The sequence below is a fragment of the Ambystoma mexicanum genome, unplaced genomic scaffold (assembly GCF_040938575.1).
Source record: "Ambystoma mexicanum isolate Mex_15411 unplaced genomic scaffold, UKY_AmexF1_1 Mex_scaf10, whole genome shotgun sequence".
Taxonomy (NCBI): Eukaryota; Metazoa; Chordata; class Amphibia; order Caudata; family Ambystomatidae; genus Ambystoma; species Ambystoma mexicanum.
In genome coordinates, this window is record NW_027182325.1 from 3567501 (window position 1) to 3580000 (window position 12500).

At 45.7% G+C, this 12500-nt stretch overlaps 20 non-coding genes and 15 pseudogenes across 20 annotated transcripts; all 35 read left to right on the forward strand.

The window, feature by feature from the left end:
* The first annotated feature begins 188 nt into the window (after positions 1–188).
* On the forward strand, positions 189–297 carry LOC138542899 (5S ribosomal RNA; annotated as a pseudogene).
* A 105-nt stretch (positions 298–402) lies between these two features.
* Positions 403–511, forward strand: LOC138546711 (5S ribosomal RNA; annotated as a pseudogene).
* A 464-nt stretch (positions 512–975) lies between these two features.
* LOC138549321 (5S ribosomal RNA) lies at positions 976–1094 on the forward strand. Its single transcript, XR_011293103.1, has one exon. It is a non-coding gene; the product is annotated as a 5S ribosomal RNA (ribosomal RNA).
* Positions 1095–1200: 106 nt separating this feature from the next.
* Positions 1201–1309, forward strand: LOC138545526 (5S ribosomal RNA; annotated as a pseudogene).
* Positions 1310–1772: 463 nt separating this feature from the next.
* Positions 1773–1891, forward strand: LOC138540497 (5S ribosomal RNA). The gene has a single exon (XR_011288542.1). It is a non-coding gene; the product is annotated as a 5S ribosomal RNA (ribosomal RNA).
* Positions 1892–1997: 106 nt separating this feature from the next.
* On the forward strand, positions 1998–2116 carry LOC138549450 (5S ribosomal RNA). Its single transcript, XR_011293233.1, has one exon. It is a non-coding gene; the product is annotated as a 5S ribosomal RNA (ribosomal RNA).
* A 106-nt stretch (positions 2117–2222) lies between these two features.
* LOC138536859 (5S ribosomal RNA) lies at positions 2223–2341 on the forward strand. The gene has a single exon (XR_011285018.1). It is a non-coding gene; the product is annotated as a 5S ribosomal RNA (ribosomal RNA).
* A 105-nt stretch (positions 2342–2446) lies between these two features.
* On the forward strand, positions 2447–2555 carry LOC138546959 (5S ribosomal RNA; annotated as a pseudogene).
* A 454-nt stretch (positions 2556–3009) lies between these two features.
* On the forward strand, positions 3010–3128 carry LOC138537800 (5S ribosomal RNA). The gene has a single exon (XR_011285924.1). It is a non-coding gene; the product is annotated as a 5S ribosomal RNA (ribosomal RNA).
* Positions 3129–3233: 105 nt separating this feature from the next.
* LOC138545437 (5S ribosomal RNA) lies at positions 3234–3342 on the forward strand (annotated as a pseudogene).
* Positions 3343–3806: 464 nt separating this feature from the next.
* LOC138537564 (5S ribosomal RNA) lies at positions 3807–3925 on the forward strand. Its single transcript, XR_011285696.1, has one exon. It is a non-coding gene; the product is annotated as a 5S ribosomal RNA (ribosomal RNA).
* Positions 3926–4031: 106 nt separating this feature from the next.
* LOC138543713 (5S ribosomal RNA) lies at positions 4032–4140 on the forward strand (annotated as a pseudogene).
* Positions 4141–4603: 463 nt separating this feature from the next.
* Positions 4604–4722, forward strand: LOC138540498 (5S ribosomal RNA). Its single transcript, XR_011288543.1, has one exon. It is a non-coding gene; the product is annotated as a 5S ribosomal RNA (ribosomal RNA).
* A 106-nt stretch (positions 4723–4828) lies between these two features.
* Positions 4829–4947, forward strand: LOC138545388 (5S ribosomal RNA). The gene has a single exon (XR_011290812.1). It is a non-coding gene; the product is annotated as a 5S ribosomal RNA (ribosomal RNA).
* A 106-nt stretch (positions 4948–5053) lies between these two features.
* Positions 5054–5172, forward strand: LOC138536870 (5S ribosomal RNA). Its single transcript, XR_011285029.1, has one exon. It is a non-coding gene; the product is annotated as a 5S ribosomal RNA (ribosomal RNA).
* A 105-nt stretch (positions 5173–5277) lies between these two features.
* On the forward strand, positions 5278–5386 carry LOC138546960 (5S ribosomal RNA; annotated as a pseudogene).
* Positions 5387–5840: 454 nt separating this feature from the next.
* Positions 5841–5959, forward strand: LOC138549322 (5S ribosomal RNA). The gene has a single exon (XR_011293104.1). It is a non-coding gene; the product is annotated as a 5S ribosomal RNA (ribosomal RNA).
* A 106-nt stretch (positions 5960–6065) lies between these two features.
* LOC138545739 (5S ribosomal RNA) lies at positions 6066–6174 on the forward strand (annotated as a pseudogene).
* A 463-nt stretch (positions 6175–6637) lies between these two features.
* Positions 6638–6746, forward strand: LOC138542900 (5S ribosomal RNA; annotated as a pseudogene).
* A 105-nt stretch (positions 6747–6851) lies between these two features.
* Positions 6852–6960, forward strand: LOC138543879 (5S ribosomal RNA; annotated as a pseudogene).
* Positions 6961–7424: 464 nt separating this feature from the next.
* LOC138549323 (5S ribosomal RNA) lies at positions 7425–7543 on the forward strand. The gene has a single exon (XR_011293105.1). It is a non-coding gene; the product is annotated as a 5S ribosomal RNA (ribosomal RNA).
* A 106-nt stretch (positions 7544–7649) lies between these two features.
* Positions 7650–7758, forward strand: LOC138543714 (5S ribosomal RNA; annotated as a pseudogene).
* Positions 7759–8221: 463 nt separating this feature from the next.
* On the forward strand, positions 8222–8340 carry LOC138540499 (5S ribosomal RNA). Its single transcript, XR_011288544.1, has one exon. It is a non-coding gene; the product is annotated as a 5S ribosomal RNA (ribosomal RNA).
* A 106-nt stretch (positions 8341–8446) lies between these two features.
* Positions 8447–8565, forward strand: LOC138545399 (5S ribosomal RNA). The gene has a single exon (XR_011290813.1). It is a non-coding gene; the product is annotated as a 5S ribosomal RNA (ribosomal RNA).
* Positions 8566–8671: 106 nt separating this feature from the next.
* LOC138549436 (5S ribosomal RNA) lies at positions 8672–8790 on the forward strand. Its single transcript, XR_011293219.1, has one exon. It is a non-coding gene; the product is annotated as a 5S ribosomal RNA (ribosomal RNA).
* A 105-nt stretch (positions 8791–8895) lies between these two features.
* On the forward strand, positions 8896–9004 carry LOC138546961 (5S ribosomal RNA; annotated as a pseudogene).
* Positions 9005–9468: 464 nt separating this feature from the next.
* Positions 9469–9587, forward strand: LOC138549324 (5S ribosomal RNA). Its single transcript, XR_011293106.1, has one exon. It is a non-coding gene; the product is annotated as a 5S ribosomal RNA (ribosomal RNA).
* A 106-nt stretch (positions 9588–9693) lies between these two features.
* Positions 9694–9802, forward strand: LOC138543715 (5S ribosomal RNA; annotated as a pseudogene).
* A 463-nt stretch (positions 9803–10265) lies between these two features.
* Positions 10266–10384, forward strand: LOC138540500 (5S ribosomal RNA). Its single transcript, XR_011288545.1, has one exon. It is a non-coding gene; the product is annotated as a 5S ribosomal RNA (ribosomal RNA).
* A 106-nt stretch (positions 10385–10490) lies between these two features.
* Positions 10491–10609, forward strand: LOC138548507 (5S ribosomal RNA). Its single transcript, XR_011292306.1, has one exon. It is a non-coding gene; the product is annotated as a 5S ribosomal RNA (ribosomal RNA).
* Positions 10610–10715: 106 nt separating this feature from the next.
* On the forward strand, positions 10716–10834 carry LOC138536882 (5S ribosomal RNA). The gene has a single exon (XR_011285040.1). It is a non-coding gene; the product is annotated as a 5S ribosomal RNA (ribosomal RNA).
* Positions 10835–10939: 105 nt separating this feature from the next.
* Positions 10940–11048, forward strand: LOC138546962 (5S ribosomal RNA; annotated as a pseudogene).
* A 454-nt stretch (positions 11049–11502) lies between these two features.
* Positions 11503–11621, forward strand: LOC138549325 (5S ribosomal RNA). The gene has a single exon (XR_011293107.1). It is a non-coding gene; the product is annotated as a 5S ribosomal RNA (ribosomal RNA).
* Positions 11622–11726: 105 nt separating this feature from the next.
* Positions 11727–11835, forward strand: LOC138545438 (5S ribosomal RNA; annotated as a pseudogene).
* Positions 11836–12299: 464 nt separating this feature from the next.
* Positions 12300–12418, forward strand: LOC138549326 (5S ribosomal RNA). Its single transcript, XR_011293108.1, has one exon. It is a non-coding gene; the product is annotated as a 5S ribosomal RNA (ribosomal RNA).
* Positions 12419–12500: the final 82 nt, after the last annotated feature.

The window sequence follows — 12500 nt, forward strand, 5'->3', positions numbered from 1 at the left end:
CAGACACAGGATGGATGAATTAAAGTTATCCTACCAGACATAGGAGTCCTGAATGGGCCCACCAGTCTTATATATCTCGCCTGATCGAGCCTGATCGAGCGATGAGCGTGGTATCATGTTGCAAGTGGCTGCATGGCTTAGCTTACTAAATGCAAATGCATAAGAGTAATATTCTTAGCATTCCTAGAGCCTACGGCCACACCACACTGAATGCACCCGATCTCGGAAGTTAAGCAGTGTTAGGCCTCGTTAGTACCTGGATGGGAGACCGCCTGGGAATACCAGGTGCTGTAGGCTTTTTTGTGCTCCAAGTTCAGGAAGTGAGCCATTTCACAATTGCCTTTCAAAACTGCAAGGTCTAGCCGACTAGATGCTTAAAAGTACAAACTCACTAGGCCCAGAACCTACGGCCACACCACACTGAATGCGCCCGATCTCAGAAGCTAAGCAGGGTCGGGCCTAGTTAGTACCTGGATGGGAGACTGCCTGGGAATACCAGGTGCTGTAGGCTTTTTTTGTGCTCCATGATTAGTAATTGCGCAACTTCTCAATTATTTTTCAAATTTGGTATGTTTCCAAAATAATTGTATCCCGTTTTATAGCGGAAATGTTGGACAACATCATGAGGGCTGGAGCTACCTTTTTACATAGAATTAGCATACAGGTAGTGTGTTCATGGGTAATAAATCGACTTTCACATGTAATGCAGTACAGAGAATATTGAGTCCTTCAAGAGGCATGAAAGAAAACCATTATTGTGTTGATTGTTCTCTCCACCTCCCTGCAACAGACACAGGATGGATGAATTAAAGTTATCCTACCAGACATAGGAGTCCTGAATGGGCCCACCAGTCTTATATATCTCGCCTGATCGAGCCTGATCGAGCGATGAGCGTGGTATCATGTTGCAAGTGGCTGCATGGCTTAGCTTACTAAATGCAAATGCATAAGAGTAATATTCTTAGCATTCCTAGAGCCTACGGCCACACCACACTGAATGCACCCGATCTCGTCTGATCTCGGAAGTTAAGCAGTGTCAGGCCTAGTTAGTACCTGGATGGGAGACCGCCTGGGAATACCAGGTGCTGTAGGCTTTTTTGTGCTCCAAGTTCAGGAAGTGAGCCATTTCACAATTGCCTTTCAAAACTGCAAGGTCTAGCCGACTAGATGCTTAAAAGTACAAAACTCACTAGGCCCAGAGCCTACGGCCACACCACACTGAATGCGCCCGATCTCTGAAGCTAAGCAGGGTCGGGCCTAGTTAGTACCTGGATGGGAGACTGCCTGGGAATACCAGGTGCTGTAGGCTTTTTTGTGCTCCATGATTAGTAATTGCGCAACTTCTCAATTATTTTTCAAATTTGGTATGTTTCCAAAATAATTGTATCCCGTTTTATAGCGGAAATGTTGGACAACATCATGAGGGCTGGAGCTACCTTTTTACATAGAATTAGCATACAGGTAGTGTGTTCATGGGTAATAAATCGACTTTCACATGTAATGCAGTACAGAGAATATTGAGTCCTTCAAGAGGCATGAAAGAAAACCATTATTGTGTTGATTGTTCTCTCCACCTCCCTGCAACAGACACAGGATGGATGAATTAAAGTTATCCTACCAGACATAGGAGTCCTGAATGGGCCCACCAGTCTTATATATCTCGCCTGATCGAGCCTGATCGAGCGATGAGCGTGGTATCATGTTGCAAGTGGCTGCATGGCTTAGCTTACTAAATGCAAATGCATAAGAGTAATATTCTTAGCATTCCTAGAGCCTACGGCCACACCACACTGAATGCACCCGATCTCGTCTGATCTCGGAAGTTAAGCAGTATCAGGCCTAGTTAGTACCTGGATGGGAGACCGCCTGGGAATACCAGGTGCTGTAGGCTTTTTTGTGCTCCAAGTTCAGGAAGTGAGCCCTTTCTCAATTGCCTTTTAAAACTGCAAGGTCTAGCCGACTAGATGCTTAAAAGTACAACACTCACTAGGCCCAGAGCCTATGGCCACACCACACTGAATGCGCCTGATCTCGTCTGATCTCAGAAGCTAAGCAGTGTCGGGCCTAGTTAGTACCTGGATGGGAGACCGCCTGGGAATACCAGGTGCTGTAGGCTTTTTTGTACTCCAAGTTCAGGAAGTGAGCCATTTCTCAATTGCCTTTCAAAACTGCAAGGTCTAGCCGACTAGATGCTTAAAAGTACAAAACTCACTAGGCCCTGAGCCTACGGCCACACCACACTGAATGCGCCCGATCTCGTCTGATCTCGGAAGCTAAGCAGTGTCGGGCCTAGTTAGTACCTGGATGGGAGACCACCTGGGAATACCAGGTGCTGTAGGCTTTTTTGTGCTCCAAGTTCAGGAAGTGAGCCATTTCACAATTGCCTTTCAAAACTGCAAGGTCTAGCCGACTAGATGCTTAAAAGTACAAACTCACTAGGCCCAGAGCCTACGGCCACACCACACTGAATGCGCCCGATCTCAGAAGCTAAGCAGGGTCGGGCCTAGTTAGTACCTGGATGGGAGACTGCCTGGGAATACCAAGTGCTGTAGGCTTTTTTTGTGCTCCATGATTAGTAATTGCGCAACTTCTCAATTATTTTTCAAATTTGGTATGTTTCCAAAATAATTGTATCCCGTTTTATAGCGGAAATGTTGGACAACATCATGAGGGCTGGAGCTACCTTTTTACATAGAATTAGCATACAGGTAGTGTGTTCATGGGTAATAAATCGACTTTCACATGTAATGCAGTACAGAGAATATTGAGTCCTTCAAGAGGCATGAAAGAAAACCATTATTGTGTTGATTGTTCTCTCCACCTCCCTGCAACAGACACAGGATGGATGAATTAAAGTTATCCTACCAGACATAGGAGTCCTGAATGGGCCCACCAGTCTTATATATCTCGCCTGATCGAGCGATGAGCGTGGTATCATGTTGCAAGTGGCTGCATGGCTTAGCTTACTAAATGCAAATGCATAAGAGTAATATTCTTAGCATTCCTAGAGCCTACGGCCACACCACACTGAATGCACCCGATCTCGTCTGATCTTGGAAGTTAAGCAGTGTCAGGCCTAGTTAGTACCTGGATGGGAGACCGCCTGGGAATACCAGGTGCTGTAGGCTTTTTTGTGCTCCAAGTTCAGGAAGTGAGCCATTTCACAATTGCCTTTCAAAACTGCAAGGTCTAGCCGACTAGATGCTTAAAAGTACAAACTCACTAGGCCCAGAGCCTACGGCCACACCACACTGAATGCGCCCGATCTCAGAAGCTAAGCAGGGTCGGGCCTAGTTAGTACCTGGATGGGAGACTGCCTGGGAATACCAGGTGCTGTAGGCTTTTTTTGTGCTCCATGATTAGTAATTGCGCAACTTCTCAATTATTTTTCAAATTTGGTATGTTTCCAAAATAATTGTATCCCGTTTTATAGCGGAAATGTTGGACAACATCATGAGGGCTGGAGCTACCTTTTTACATAGAATTAGCATACAGGTAGTGTGTTCATGGGTAATAAATCGACTTTCACATGTAATGCAGTACAGAGAATATTGAGTCCTTCAAGAGGCATGAAAGAAAACCATTATTGTGTTGATTGTTCTCTCCACCTCCCTGCAACAGACACAGGATGGATGAATTAAAGTTATCCTACCAGACATAGGAGTCCTGAATGGGCCCACCAGTCTTATATATCTCGCCTGATCGAGCCTGATCGAGCGATGAGCGTGGTATCATGTTGCAAGTGGCTGCATGGCTTAGCTTACTAAATGCAAATGCATAAGAGTAATATTCTTAGCATTCCTAGAGCCTACGGCCACACCACACTGAATGCACCCGATCTCGTCTGATCTCGGAAGTTAAGCAGTGTCAGGCCTAGTTAGTACCTGGATGGGAGACTGCCTGGGAATACCAGGTGCTGTAGGCTTTTTTGTGCTCCAAGTTCAGGAAGTGAGCCATTTCACAATTGCCTTTCAAAACTGCAAGGTCTAGCCGACTAGATGCTTAAAAGTACAAAACTCACTAGGCCCAGAGCCTACGGCCACACCACACTGAATGCGCCCGATCTCGGAAGCTAAGCAGGGTCGGGCCTAGTTAGTACCTGGATGGGAGACTGCCTGGGAATACCAGGTGCTGTAGGCTTTTTTGTGCTCCATGATTAGTAATTGCGCAACTTCTCAATTATTTTTCAAATTTGGTATGTTTCCAAAATAATTGTATCCCGTTTTATAGCGGAAATGTTGGACAACATCATGAGGGCTGGAGCTACCTTTTTACATAGAATTAGCATACAGGTAGTGTGTTCATGGGTAATAAATCGACTTTCACATGTAATGCAGTACAGAGAATATTGAGTCCTTCAAGAGGCATGAAAGAAAACCATTATTGTGTTGATTGTTCTCTCCACCTCCCTGCAACAGACACAGGATGGATGAATTAAAGTTATCCTACCAGACATAGGAGTCCTGAATGGGCCCACCAGTCTTATATATCTCGCCTGATCGAGCCTGATCGAGCGATGAGCGTGGTATCATGTTGCAAGTGGCTGCATGGCTTAGCTTACTAAATGCAAATGCATAAGAGTAATATTCTTAGCATTCCTAGAGCCTACGGCCACACCACACTGAATGCACCCGATCTCGTCTGATCTCGGAAGTTAAGCAGTATCAGGCCTAGTTAGTACCTGGATGGGAGACCGCCTGGGAATACCAGGTGCTGTAGGCTTTTTTGTGCTCCAAGTTCAGGAAGTGAGCCCTTTCTCAATTGCCTTTTAAAACTGCAAGGTCTAGCCGACTAGATGCTTAAAAGTACAAAACTCACTAGGCCCAGAGCCTACGGCCACACCACACTGAATGCGCCTGATCTCGTCTGATCTCAGAAGCTAAGCAGTGTCGGGCCTAGTTAGTACCTGGATGGGAGACCGCCTGGGAATACCAGGTGCTGTAGGCTTTTTTGTACTCCAAGTTCAGGAAGTGAGCCATTTCTCAATTGCCTTTCAAAACTGCAAGGTCTAGCCGACTAGATGCTTAAAAGTACAAAACTCACTAGGCCCTGAGCCTACGGCCACACCACACTGAATGCGCCCGATCTCGTCTGATCTCGGAAGCTAAGCAGTGTCGGGCCTAGTTAGTACCTGGATGGGAGACCACCTGGGAATACCAGGTGCTGTAGGCTTTTTTGTGCTCCAAGTTCAGGAAGTGAGCCATTTCACAATTGCCTTTCAAAACTGCAAGGTCTAGCCGACTAGATGCTTAAAAGTACAAACTCACTAGGCCCAGAGCCTACGGCCACACCACACTGAATGCGCCCGATCTCAGAAGCTAAGCAGGGTCGGGCCTAGTTAGTACCTGGATGGGAGACTGCCTGGGAATACCAAGTGCTGTAGGCTTTTTTTGTGCTCCATGATTAGTAATTGCGCAACTTCTCAATTATTTTTCAAATTTGGTATGTTTCCAAAATAATTGTATCCCGTTTTATAGCGGAAATGTTGGACAACATCATGAGGGCTGGAGCTACCTTTTTACATAGAATTAGCATACAGGTAGTGTGTTCATGGGTAATAAATCGACTTTCACATGTAATGCAGTACAGAGAATATTGAGTCCTTCAAGAGGCATGAAAGAAAACCATTATTGTGTTGATTGTTCTCTCCACCTCCCTGCAACAGACACAGGATGGATGAATTAAAGTTATCCTACCAGACATAGGAGTCCTGAATGGGCCCACCAGTCTTATATATCTCGCCTGATCGAGCGATGAGCGTGGTATCATGTTGCAAGTGGCTGCATGGCTTAGCTTACTAAATGCAAATGCATAAGAGTAATATTCTTAGCATTCCTAGAGCCTACGGCCACACCACACTGAATGCACCCGATCTCGTCTGATCTCGGAAGTTAAGCAGTGTCAGGCCTAGTTAGTACCTGGATGGGAGACCGCCTGGGAATACCAGGTGCTGTAGGCTTTTTTGTGCTCCAAGTTCAGGAAGTGAGCCATTTCACAATTGCCTTTCAAAACTGCAAGGTCTAGCCGACTAGATGCTTAAAAGTACAAAACTCACTAGGCCCAGAGCCTACGGCCACACCACACTGAATGCGCCCGATCTCGGAAGCTAAGCAGGGTCGGGCCTAGTTAGTACCTGGATGGGAGACTGCCTGGGACTACCAGGTGCTGTAGGCTTTTTTGTGCTCCATGATTAGTAATTGCGCAACTTCTCAATTATTTTTCAAATTTGGTATGTTTCCAAAATAATTGTATCCCGTTTTATAGCGGAAATGTTGGACAACATCATGAGGGCTGGAGCTACCTTTTTACATAGAATTAGCATACAGGTAGTGTGTTCATGGGTAATAAATCGACTTTCACATGTAATGCAGTACAGAGAATATTGAGTCCTTCAAGAGGCATGAAAGAAAACCATTATTGTGTTGATTGTTCTCTCCACCTCCCTGCAACAGACACAGGATGGATGAATTAAAGTTATCCTACCAGACATAGGAGTCCTGAATGGGCCCACCAGTCTTATATATCTCGCCTGATCGAGCCTGATCGAGCGATGAGCGTGGTATCATGTTGCAAGTGGCTGCATGGCTTAGCTTACTAAATGCAAATGCATAAGAGTAATATTCTTAGCATTCCTAGAGCCTACGGCCACACCACACTGAATGCACCCGATCTCGGAAGTTAAGCAGTGTTAGGCCTCGTTAGTACCTGGATGGGAGACCGCCTGGGAATACCAGGTGCTGTAGGCTTTTTTGTGCTCCAAGTTCAGGAAGTGAGCCATTTCACAATTGCCTTTCAAAACTGCAAGGTCTAGCCGACTAGATGCTTAAAAGTACAAACTCACTAGGCCCAGAGCCTACGGCCACACCACACTGAATGCGCCTGATCTCAGAAGCTAAGCAGGGTCGGGCCTAGTTAGTACCTGGATGGGAGACTGCCTGGGAATACCAGGTGCTGTAGGCTTTTTTTGTGCTCCATGATTAGTAATTGCGCAACTTCTCAATTATTTTTCAAATTTGGTATGTTTCCAAAATAATTGTATCCCGTTTTATAGCGGAAATGTTGGACAACATCATGAGGGCTGGAGCTACCTTTTTACATAGAATTAGCATACAGGTAGTGTGTTCATGGGTAATAAATCGACTTTCACATGTAATGCAGTACAGAGAATATTGAGTCCTTCAAGAGGCATGAAAGAAAACCATTATTGTGTTGATTGTTCTCTCCACCTCCCTGCAACAGACACAGGATGGATGAATTAAGGTTATCCTACCAGACATAGGAGTCCTGAATGGGCCCACCATTCTTATATATCTCGCCTGATCGAGCCTGATCGAGCGATGAGCGTGGTATCATGTTGCAAGTGGCTGCATGGCTTAGCTTACTAAATGCAAATGCATAAGAGTAATATTCTTAGCATTCCTAGAGCCTACGGCCACACCACACTGAATGCACCCGATCTCGTCTGATCTCGGAAGTTAAGCAGTGTCAGGCCTAGTTAGTACCTGGATGGGAGACCGCCTGGGAATACCAGGTGCTGTAGGCTTTTTTGTGCTCCAAGTTCAGGAAGTGAGCCATTTCACAATTGCCTTTCAAAACTGCAAGGTCTAGCCGACTAGATGCTTAAAAGTACAAAACTCACTAGGCCCAGAGCCTACGGCCACACCACACTGAATGCGCCCGATCTCGGAAGCTAAGCAGGGTCGGGCCTAGTTAGTACCTGGATGGGAGACTGCCTGGGAATACCAGGTGCTGTAGGCTTTTTTGTGCTCCATGATTAGTAATTGCGCAACTTCTCAATTATTTTTCAAATTTGGTATGTTTCCAAAATAATTGTATCCCGTTTTATAGCGGAAATGTTGGACAACATCATGAGGGCTGGAGCTACCTTTTTACATAGAATTAGCATACAGGTAGTGTGTTCATGGGTAATAAATCGACTTTCACATGTAATGCAGTACAGAGAATATTGAGTCCTTCAAGAGGCATGAAAGAAAACCATTATTGTGTTGATTGTTCTCTCCACCTCCCTGCAACAGACACAGGATGGATGAATTAAAGTTATCCTACCAGACATAGGAGTCCTGAATGGGCCCACCAGTCTTATATATCTCGCCTGATCGAGCCTGATTGAGCGATGAGCGTGGTATCATGTTGCAAGTGGCTGCATGGCTTAGCTTACTAAATGCAAATGCATAAGAGTAATATTCTTAGCATTCCTAGAGCCTACGGCCACACCACACTGAATGCACCCGATCTCGTCTGATCTCGGAAGTTAAGCAGTATCAGGCCTAGTTAGTACCTGGATGGGAGACCGCCTGGGAATACCAGGTGCTGTAGGCTTTTTTGTGCTCCAAGTTCAGGAAGTGAGCCCTTTCTCAATTGCCTTTTAAAACTGCAAGGTCTAGCCGACTAGATGCTTAAAAGTACAAAACTCACTAGGCCCAGAGCCTACGGCCACACCACACTGAATGCGCCTGATCTCGTCTGATCTCAGAAGCTAAGCAGTGTCGGGCCTAGTTAGTACCTGGATGGGAGACCGCCTGGGAATACCAGGTGCTGTAGGCTTTTTTGTACTCCAAGTTCAGGAAGTGAGCCATTTCTCAATTGCCTTTCAAAACTGCAAGGTCTAGCCGACTAGATGCTTAAAAGTACAAAACTCACTAGGCCCTGAGCCTACGGCCACACCACACTGAATGCGCCCGATCTCGTCTGATCTCGGAAGCTAAGCAGTGTCGGGCTTAGTTAGTACCTGGATGGGAGACCACCTGGGAATACCAGGTGCTGTAGGCTTTTTTGTGCTCCAAGTTCAGGAAGTGAGCCATTTCACAATTGCCTTTCAAAACTGCAAGGTCTAGCCGACTAGATGCTTAAAAGTACAAACTCACTAGGCCCAGAGCCTACGGCCACACCACACTGAATGCGCCCGATCTCAGAAGCTAAGCAGGGTCGGGCCTAGTTAGTACCTGGATGGGAGACTGCCTGGGAATACCAAGTGCTGTAGGCTTTTTTTGTGCTCCATGATTAGTAATTGCGCAACTTCTCAATTATTTTTCAAATTTGGTATGTTTCCAAAATAATTGTATCCCGTTTTATAGCGGAAATGTTGGACAACATCATGAGGGCTGGAGCTACCTTTTTACATAGAATTAGCATACAGGTAGTGTGTTCATGGGTAATAAATCGACTTTCACATGTAATGCAGTACAGAGAATATTGAGTCCTTCAAGAGGCATGAAAGAAAACCATTATTGTGTTGATTGTTCTCTCCACCTCCCTGCAACAGACACAGGATGGATGAATTAAAGTTATCCTACCAGACATAGGAGTCCTGAATGGGCCCACCAGTCTTATATATCTCGCCTGATCGAGCCTGATCGAGCGATGAGCGTGGTATCATGTTGCAAGTGGCTGCATGGCTTAGCTTACTAAATGCAAATGCATAAGAGTAATATTCTTAGCATTCCTAGAGCCTACGGCCACACCACACTGAATGCACCCGATCTCGTCTGATCTCGGAAGTTAAGCAGTGTCAGGCCTAGTTAGTACCTGGATGGGAGACCGCCTGGGAATACCAGGTGCTGTAGGCTTTTTTGTGCTCCAAGTTCAGGAAGTGAGCCATTTCACAATTGCCTTTCAAAACTGCAAGGTCTAGCCGACTAGATGCTTAAAAGTACAAAACTCACTAGGCCCAGAGCCTACGGCCACACCACACTGAATGCGCCCGATCTCGGAAGCTAAGCAGGGTCGGGCCTAGTTAGTACCTGGATGGGAGACTGCCTGGGAATACCAGGTGCTGTAGGCTTTTTTGTGCTCCATGATTAGTAATTGCGCAACTTCTCAATTATTTTTCAAATTTGGTATGTTTCCAAAATAATTGTATCCCGTTTTATAGCGGAAATGTTGGACAACATCATGAGGGCTGGAGCTACCTTTTTACATAGAATTAGCATACAGGTAGTGTGTTCATGGGTAATAAATCGACTTTCACATGTAATGCAGTACAGAGAATATTGAGTCCTTCAAGAGGCATGAAAGAAAACCATTATTGTGTTGATTGTTCTCTCCACCTCCCTGCAACAGACACAGGATGGATGAATTAAAGTTATCCTACCAGACATAGGAGTCCTGAATGGGCCCACCAGTCTTATATATCTCGCCTGATCGAGCCTGATCGAGCGATGAGCGTGGTATCATGTTGCAAGTGGCTGCATGGCTTAGCTTACTAAATGCAAATGCATAAGAGTAATATTCTTAGCATTCCTAGAGCCTACGGCCACACCACACTGAATGCACCCGATCTCGTCTGATCTCGGAAGTTAAGCAGTATCAGGCCTAGTTAGTACCTGGATGGGAGACCGCCTGGGAATACCAGGTGCTGTAGGCTTTTTTGTGCTCCAAGTTCAGGAAGTGAGCCCTTTCTCAATTGCCTTTTAAAACTGCAAGGTCTAGCCGACTAGATGCTTAAAAGTACAAAACTCACTAGGCCCAGAGCCTACGGCCACACCACACTGAATGCGCCTGATCTCGTCTGATCTCAGAAGCTAAGCAGTGTCGGGCCTAGTTAGTACCTTGATGGGAGACCGCCTGGGAATACCAGGTGCTGTAGGCTTTTTTGTACTCCAAGTTCAGGAAGTGAGCCATTTCTCAATTGCCTTTCAAAACTGCAAGGTCTAGCCGACTAGATGCTTAAAAGTACAAAACTCACTAGGCCCTGAGCCTACGGCCACACCACACTGAATGCGCCCGATCTCGTCTGATCTCGGAAGCTAAGCAGTGTCGGGCCTAGTTAGTACCTGGATGGGAGACCACCTGGGAATACCAGGTGCTGTAGGCTTTTTTGTGCTCCAAGTTCAGGAAGTGAGCCATTTCACAATTGCCTTTCAAAACTGCAAGGTCTAGCCGACTAGATGCTTAAAAGTACAAACTCACTAGGCCCAGAGCCTACGGCCACACCACACTGAATGCGCCCGATCTCAGAAGCTAAGCAGGGTCGGGCCTAGTTAGTACCTGGATGGGAGACTGCCTGGGAATACCAAGTGCTGTAGGCTTTTTTTGTGCTCCATGATTAGTAATTGCGCAACTTCTCAATTATTTTTCAAATTTGGTATGTTTCCAAAATAATTGTATCCCGTTTTATAGCGGAAATGTTGGACAACATCATGAGGGCTGGAGCTACCTTTTTACATAGAATTAGCATACAGGTAGTGTGTTCATGGGTAATAAATCGACTTTCACATGTAATGCAGTACAGAGAATATTGAGTCCTTCAAGAGGCATGAAAGAAAACCATTATTGTGTTGATTGTTCTCTCCACCTCCCTGCAACAGACACAGGATGGATGAATTAAAGTTATCCTACCAGACATAGGAGTCCTGAATGGGCCCACCAGTCTTATATATCTCGCCTGATCGAGCGATGAGCGTGGTATCATGTTGCAAGTGGCTGCATGGCTTAGCTTACTAAATGCAAATGCATAAGAGTAATATTCTTAGCATTCCTAGAGCCTACGGCCACACCACACTGAATGCACCCGATCTCGTCTGATCTCGGAAGTTAAGCAGTGTCAGGCCTAGTTAGTACCTGGATGGGAGACCGCCTGGGAATACCAGGTGCTGTAGGCTTTTTTGTGCTCCAAGTTCAGGAAGTGAGCCATTTCACAATTGCCTTTCAAAACTGCAAGGTCTAGCCGACTAGATGCTTAAAAGTACAAACTCACTAGGCCCAGAGCCTACGGCCACACCACACTGAATGCGCCCGATCTCAGAAGCTAAGCAGGGTCGGGCCTAGTTAGTACCTGGATGGGAGACTGCCTGGGAATACCAGGTGCTGTAGGCTTTTTTTGTGCTCCATGATTAGTAATTGCGCAACTTCTCAATTATTTTTCAAATTTGGTATGTTTCCAAAATAATTGTATCCCGTTTTATAGCGGAAATGTTGGACAACATCATGAGGGCTGGAGCTACCTTTTTACATAGAATTAGCATACAGGTAGTGTGTTCATGGGTAATAAATCGACTTTCACATGTAATGCAGTACAGAGAATATTGAGTCCTTCAAGAGGCATGAAAGAAAACCATTATTGTGTTGATTGTTCTCTCCACCTCCCTGCAACAGACACAGGATGGATGAATTAAAGTTATCCTACCAGACATAGGAGTCCTGAATGGGCCCACCAGTCTTATATATCTCGCCTGATCGAGCCTGATCGAGCGATGAGCGTGGTATCATGTTGCAAGTGGCTGCATGGCTTAGCTTACTAAATGCAAATGCATAAGAGTAATATTCTTAGCATTCCTAGAGCCTACGGCCACACCACACTGAATGCACCCGATCTCGTCTGATCTCGGAAGTTAAGCAGTGTCAGGCCTAGTTAGTACCTGGATGGGAGACCGCCTGGGAATACCAGGTGCTGTAGGCTTTTTTGTGCTCCAAGTTCAGGAAGTGAGCCATTTCACAATTGCCTTTCAAAACTGCAAGGTCTAGCCGACTAGATGCTTAAA